Source organism: Microtus ochrogaster, unplaced genomic scaffold (genome assembly GCF_000317375.1).
Source record: "Microtus ochrogaster isolate Prairie Vole_2 unplaced genomic scaffold, MicOch1.0 UNK34, whole genome shotgun sequence".
Taxonomy (NCBI): Eukaryota; Metazoa; Chordata; class Mammalia; order Rodentia; family Cricetidae; genus Microtus; species Microtus ochrogaster.
Window position 1 is genome coordinate 2,087,474 of NW_004949132.1, and position 7,315 is coordinate 2,094,788.

The following is a 7,315-nucleotide window of genomic DNA, read 5'->3' on the forward strand; positions in this document are numbered from 1 at the left end:
AGAATAGGTCAAACAGTGTTGTAAGTGATATAGTTTCTGTGTGATTATTCAAGTCTGGGTGACCGGGAATGCAAGAGCAGTCTCTGCTTATAAATAACTTAAGAAATATGCTCTTTATTTCATTGTTTAATTTCTTACTGTCTCCATTCTGTAACAAACTTGCTCTGTTTCTTCAAAATAGTTTGACTTAATTCTAATTGTTACCACACATCTTAAAAACTATAAATTATAAACAGGAAACAAGTAGATCAAGATCAAGATCATAATGTGTAATGTAAATAAGGCATAATTTGGAAATAAAAGTGAACATGATAAAATATATCACTAAAGTGATGACTGTAACCAGAATGTTCATCAAATATTAGTAAGACTTTCCAACTCTTCATAACAAAAACAGAAGATAAAATTAAAGTGTTCCTCTGGAAACCAATCAAATTTAACTTCAACATTTAATTTTATTTCAAAGACAGAGATAATATAGTATAACATTGAAAACAAATTGACTGGCTAATAGATGAGCTTTATGTGAGAATAAAATGAGATACATTAAATTATTAAGTTTTGTCTACTCAAATTTTATCCATCTGGAGTAAATTTTTCATGTAGAAAAAAAATGTGATTAAGCCAATTATCCTTCCTGACATTCTCAACTTCAGTCTTGTAGCAAGAGGAGCATTGAAACAATGATAAGTTACTATTCCTTGGGAAAATGACAATATACTTTACCAAAGTAAAAAACATAGATAGGACAAGACTCCTCCCCCAAAATTCAAAACTCTGAATAACACACACATAACATTCACAATAGAGACTATAGAAAATTCTTTTTTAAAAAAATTCCTTAGTTCTTTGAAAATTTCCTGTCATTTGATTGTATTTATCTCCTCCCAGTCAACTCTTCCCAGTTCAACTCCTACTTCCTGTATACTACAAACTCCGTGTCTTGTATTTTAAAGCCCACCAGTTATAGTTTTAACTGCCCAAATATTCTTGGATTCATGACCTTCCACTGGAGACTGATCAATTTACCAGGGACTATATACACTCTTTGAGAAAACAGTCTGTCACTTTCCAGACAACCAACAATTGTCAATAGCTCCTCAGCTAGTGGTCAAACTCTATACCCATCTATCTGCTTCATGCTGGAATTTGTTCTCTTGGGGTTTCATAGATCTTGTACATATTGTTGCAAACATTGTGAATTCATTTGTACAGTTGTTCTGCAGTATCCAGAAAACTGTTTCCATGTAGTCATTTTACTTACCTTTGGCTCTTACATTGTCGGCAATAATTAATGAGCCTTGGGAGGAGTACACTACACGTGTTCTGTTCACTCACATTAATCAGGCTCATAGCAGAAGACCCAAGAACAGAAAAGGCTCATTCCACCTGCACAGTTATATGCTGCTCTAAACTGACACTAAATTTTTGTCATCTACTTATCACAGAAACACTAAATTCACCCTGACTGTGAACTAGAAGTTGCACGTAAACTGAATCAAGAAGACAAATTGCAATAAGTATAATTTCTAAATGATGCTTTAATTATAGTAAGGAAAGAAAAGTCCTTAAGAACATGGAGTACATCAAGCATTAGCTCAGATCAGAGGATAATCAAACACTTAAAATTCAGAGGGGTCGTAATGTAGGGAAAAATAAGTAGAGAAGATTTTGGCAAAGAAAACTAGAACCAATTCACAGGCATTGCAACACATAATTTGGTCATATAAAGAAATGATTTCTAAATATGAGCGAGGCACATTCATAACCAGATAAATTATGGAGTAGGCCATGTTCTTCAGGACTGTTAAAGAACAAACATACTCACATTTAAAGGGTTTTAAAAGAAGGCCCTGCAAGTGGAAAATGTTAATTTTAAGCATTCTTATTTATAACTGTACAGTACAAAATGGGGTGAGAACTACAAGTCATACATGAGCATAGTTTCATTCATATCAATAGATATAGAGTTTTTAAAAAGATAAGTCACAAAAAAAAGATAAGTCACATTTATTAGCTGAACCCCCACCCCCTACAGTAGCTTAATGGACTCCCAGGTTTTATTGACAAAGGGCAAGCTACATTTAGTTAACCTAATTTATATAAAGGCAGTAATATTTTTTTCACATAAAATTTTCAAGGACTGTGGGCTTTACTTTGTGGACATCAAATCAATTCCCATGTGTTGTGTGAAAAGTAGGCACTAATTTGAAAGAAGTGTTTGAACTTAACAACTATGTAATCTAGAACACAACAGTTTTGAGAGTAGTATATCTAAAGTTATACAACCATTAGAAAAGTTGACTTCAGATTCTGTCTTTAGCTCCTTCCTGCTATGCATCATTTATAAATTATATATGTGTAGAAGAGGCCATGTGTTGATTTGACACCTTGCATTCTCTCTGCCACTACTTGCCATCTTCATGATTCTCACTATTATAGTAACATTGTTTTTTTGAATTAATAAGGTTTTATTATTTTGCAAAATGAAGACAGTTCTAAAACACCAAGTCAAAAACTGATTATAATCTACTACTGTCACATGTATGTTTATTAATAAAAATCCTGTCTGTTTCTGTAAAAAGAAGTCATGCATTTTCTCTTCTTATTTATGAAGGTGTATACTGCTTATTGGAATAAATAAGCTTATGGGTCCCTAGGCAAGTGGGAGTTATGTAAACAAAGCATCCAGTGGCTAATTATCCATAGCAACAGGCAACTGGGACAACAGATGGGTGTGCTCCATCATCAATCTTCAAACCCTCTTTTAGCCAGAGTGAGGTTTGGTGACAACAGGCGGGATGAAATAGTCCAGGCCCACTTGGGATCCTTTACAGTAATATTGTTAATAGAGGAATTTCTGCTATAAATAGTTTACTCTTCTGCCACAACTCTCACAACCAAGTTGTCATCACTACAGTGAACATTCCTCCTGACAGGAGACATGATGAAAGATTAAATCTCCTAATGTGGTCTCCAAAGGAGGAGCAATTTCCTACTGACTCCTAAAGCTGAGTATAAGAAATGGAAAAAGAAAAATAAGACATCGCCCAAGAGTCTTAAGTTAGATCTCCATTTTTTTGTTCCTAATACACATATAATTTTATCAACCAGGTAATTAATTCTAAAACACAAATAAAAGTTTTGATCAGTTAACAAACATATGGATTAATTTTTATTGGCTTGTAAAATTACCTAACCAGCATTTATAACATTGTTTAAAATAGAAAACACATTTGATCTCAAATGAACACATCCCTTTAAAGATTTAGCATATGTATGTACATGTGAGTGAAGGTTGCTATGGAGTCCAGAAGACAGTAGAGAGTCCCATGGAACTAGAGGTATCATTGATCATGTGCCACCCACCATAGGATCTGAGAATTCAACTTAGGTCCTCTGAAAGAAAAGCAAGTGCTCTTAACTGTGGAGCCATTTCTTCAGTCCCAGATTAACTCAAATTAAATGCCATTCTGAAATGCAGAACAGTTGTAAATTAGCTATTACCATTGGAACCAGAATCACATTATCTTCATCCATAAGAATGTGTTATTTTGAGCATGCACATAATAGACTACATATAAATACATGCCTCCTCTGTGTGTGTGTGTGTTCTATATATTGTGACTAGCACTTTGAATAAAAGAATAATGCCATTTTTATAGTGTCTGGATATTTGATTGCAAATTACAGGAAATCAATGAATATTTAATGAATACCTGACTTACTGGATATAAGAAGCAAAGATATACTGGTTAGATATATAAATATTCAATTCCCCCGATGACAGTATTTAAAAGACAGTAATAAAATCTGAAATGAATTTCACCAAACAGAAAATACTTCTTGCAAAATAGGAAAGAAAAACACTAGAAATAGCACTTGTGTAGGATAGAAATGTCCCATAGGTACAGATATAAAAATAAAAAAAATGTTCCAGGCTAGGAGTAAGTCACTATAGCAGGATTTAAAGTGGAGGAGGAATGTTTTAGCATGTCATTAACACACAAACTTGGACCTTGCAAATTATCTTTGTTACTAGAAATTTATAAAACATTATGTGAGAAAATTGAGATAATTCCAATTAGAGTACACAAACTTACTAAGTGGATGGAAAGGAAACCTTTAGGATGATAGAGATGCAAGGGTTAGTACATATTTTAAAAAGTAAAGTATTAGTTCCATATGGATATTTGTGATATGATTAGTGACCAGTTATTATCAATCTTACACGGAGCAAAAATTGAAAAATAAATGATGCTTATATTCATAATTAATATTTGTAAAAGGTTTACCATGACAAGTAATGTCTTGCCAGGACAAAGATAAGAAAGCTAGTAACTAAAGACTTTGTAAATTATTGCTTTGTTTATTTCCTAAGCAAAATGATTACTTTTACTTTATGATAAATTGAAAATTTTCATGTCATAGATTTGACAAAGTATGACACACATTCTGAAGGTGTTAATGGATCACATGCATACAGGTGGTTATCTGAATTTCTCTTTGAACATTTAACCTCATCAGATAAGGGAACTTTCTGATATATTTGACAACAGAAACAAATTAGTTTTAATGTATCTGCTCAATCACCATGTTTTGAATCTTATCATCAACTTACTTCTAAAAATACAGGAACATGAGTGTCTTATACATTAACCAGTATTCAAAGATGGAAGACACATCTCTAGCAAGAATTCTAGTTGATCTTAATAATAAAACCTCAGAGTCAAATATAGGCATTAATGCTAAGATCAGACAAGCACAGCAGCCAGCCACTAGAGAGTTCTTCTACTTCTACCAATGTATCTCCATATTCCATTTGTGTCCACCAAACCTCAGACTGCACCAGCTTCTGTCTTCTGTCTTATTTTCCTCTCTCTGCCCAGCCAAATTACTCCTGTCTCCACCTCTCTAGAACTGGGATTAAAGTTGTGTGTGATCCCAAGTGCTGGAATCACCTTTGTGTGAGCTCTATTTCTCTTTTAGAGAGATTCAATCTTGTGTAGCCCAGGATGGCCTTGAACTAACAGAGGTCCCTCTGCCTCTGTCTCTAGAATCCTGGAATTAAACATGTGTGCCATCACTCTCTGGCATCTAGTGGCTCAGCTCTACACTCTGATCTTCAGGCAAACTTTATTTGTTAAAACATAAAATATCACTATAAACATCCCCTCTCCTATAGTAACTAACATCAGTGGTTACTCTAATTGAAATACACATATCTAAAGTTTAAAAGCTAACCCGTATTTATAAGAGAAACCATGCCATATTTATCTTTTTGGGTCTGGGTTACTTCACTTAAGATGATTGTTTCTAACGTCATCCATTTACCAGAAAAATTTATTTTCCTTAACAGCTGTGTAATTTTCTATTATGTAAATGTATTACATTTTCATTAACCATTCATCAGTTCATGGATATCCAGGCGGTTTCCAGTTCATGGCTATTATGAATATAGTACAAATGAACACACTTGAGCAGCTACCTCTACAGTAAGATGTGGAGTACTTGGTGTATATGCTCCAAAATGGTACAGGTAGACCTAGTAGGAATAGATTTAGAACTTTTTGAGGAACCTCCACACTGATTGCATCATGGTTGTAACAATTTATAATCCCAGCAAGACTGAATAAATGTTCTCCTTTCTCCTGCACCCTCTCCAGCAGATGCTATATCATTTGTTATATTGATCTTGTGTATTCTGACTGAGGTAAGATAAAATCTCAGAGTAGTTTTAGCTTGTATTTCCTGGTGCCTAAGGATGATGAATATTTTTCAATGTTTCTCATTCATTTATGCTCATTTTCTAGAAAAAATGTTTAGTTTTAGCCTCCATTTTCAATTGGGTTGTTTTCTAGATATTGAGGTTTGTAATTCTTTGGATATTTTAGGGAGTATCACTCTATCAAAAGGATAGTTAATTGGAAATGACTTTTTTCCATTCTGTAGGCTGCTGCTTTACTTGAATGATGGTACACTTTTGGTATAAATAAGCCTTTTAGTTTCTTGAGGTCCCATTTATTGATTGTTGATCTCAATGTCTATGCTATTGATGTTGTTGTCCTGTTCAGAAAGTCTTTTATCTGTGCCAATGAGTTCAAGTGTATTCCCCATATGTTTTTATCATATTCAATATATCTAGTCTCATACTGTACTCATTGATCTGTTTGGAATTGCATTTTATGCATATATATATATCCATTCTACATATAGATATAAATTTTTATTAGTGTCATTTTTAAGATGGTGTCTTCCTTTAGTATTTCTAGGCTTATTTGACAAAATTCAGATGTCCATATGTGTGTGGAATTGTGACTGAATCTTCAATTCTATTCCACTCATTAATGTGTCTGTTTATAAGTCAATAACATGCTGTTTTTACTACTATAGCTCAGCAATGCAATTTGGAATCTGGGATGTAATACCTGTAATAATCTGTAGGTCAGACCATTACAATACCTCTAACAATTCTTTCATTACTTAGGTTTTAGATAAGCTGGGTATTGTGTGTCTCTTCTTCCATATGAAGTTTAAAGCCTTTTACTTGCTTGATCAGCATTGTCCAAAGATATTTTATTTTTGAGGCTAAGTTATTTATTTTTTATTTTGTGAAAGGTATTGTATCCCTTCTTTCTCAGTATATTTGTCAGTTGCATATAGGATGGTTACTGATTTTTGGAAGTTAATTTTGTATCCTGATACTTTGCTGAAAGTCCTTATCAGATATAGACAATTCCTAGTGGAATCTTCATGGTCTTTTACATACAATATCATATCATTTGCAAATAAGACAAAGGATGTAAGATACAGGATCATATAGTAAAAATTTTATATCTGGACACTGTCTTGGCTAAATGACTCCAAAGGTAAAATACTTTTATTTCTTTCCTTAATAATGACACTAACACATCATTGGTGACATAAAGCTAATGATTAATGCATGATAATTTGGACACGTTTCTTCTACCTTGTCTTCAAAACCCCAAATTATTTTTTCCTTGTCATTTACTCTGTGTCTGAGACTTAAGCCTGAGATTTTTCTTTGACTGCATATGTTTTTCATTTCCCATTGTATTTCAGTTTGTGTTTTCTCTAACAATTCTATTTAATTTTTAAATTCTACTATCATGTCTTAAAAAGATTTTATTTTTCACTGAGCTGTTTGTACTTTTATTATCTTCATTAAAGCACTTATTCCTCTTTTAGGTCCTTGAACACACCTAGAATACTTTCTTATCATCGCTATTTTGAAGCCCTCATCTTGTGCTTCAGGAAATTGTTCTCCTCTGTAGTTGTAATAGGAGTGGCGGGG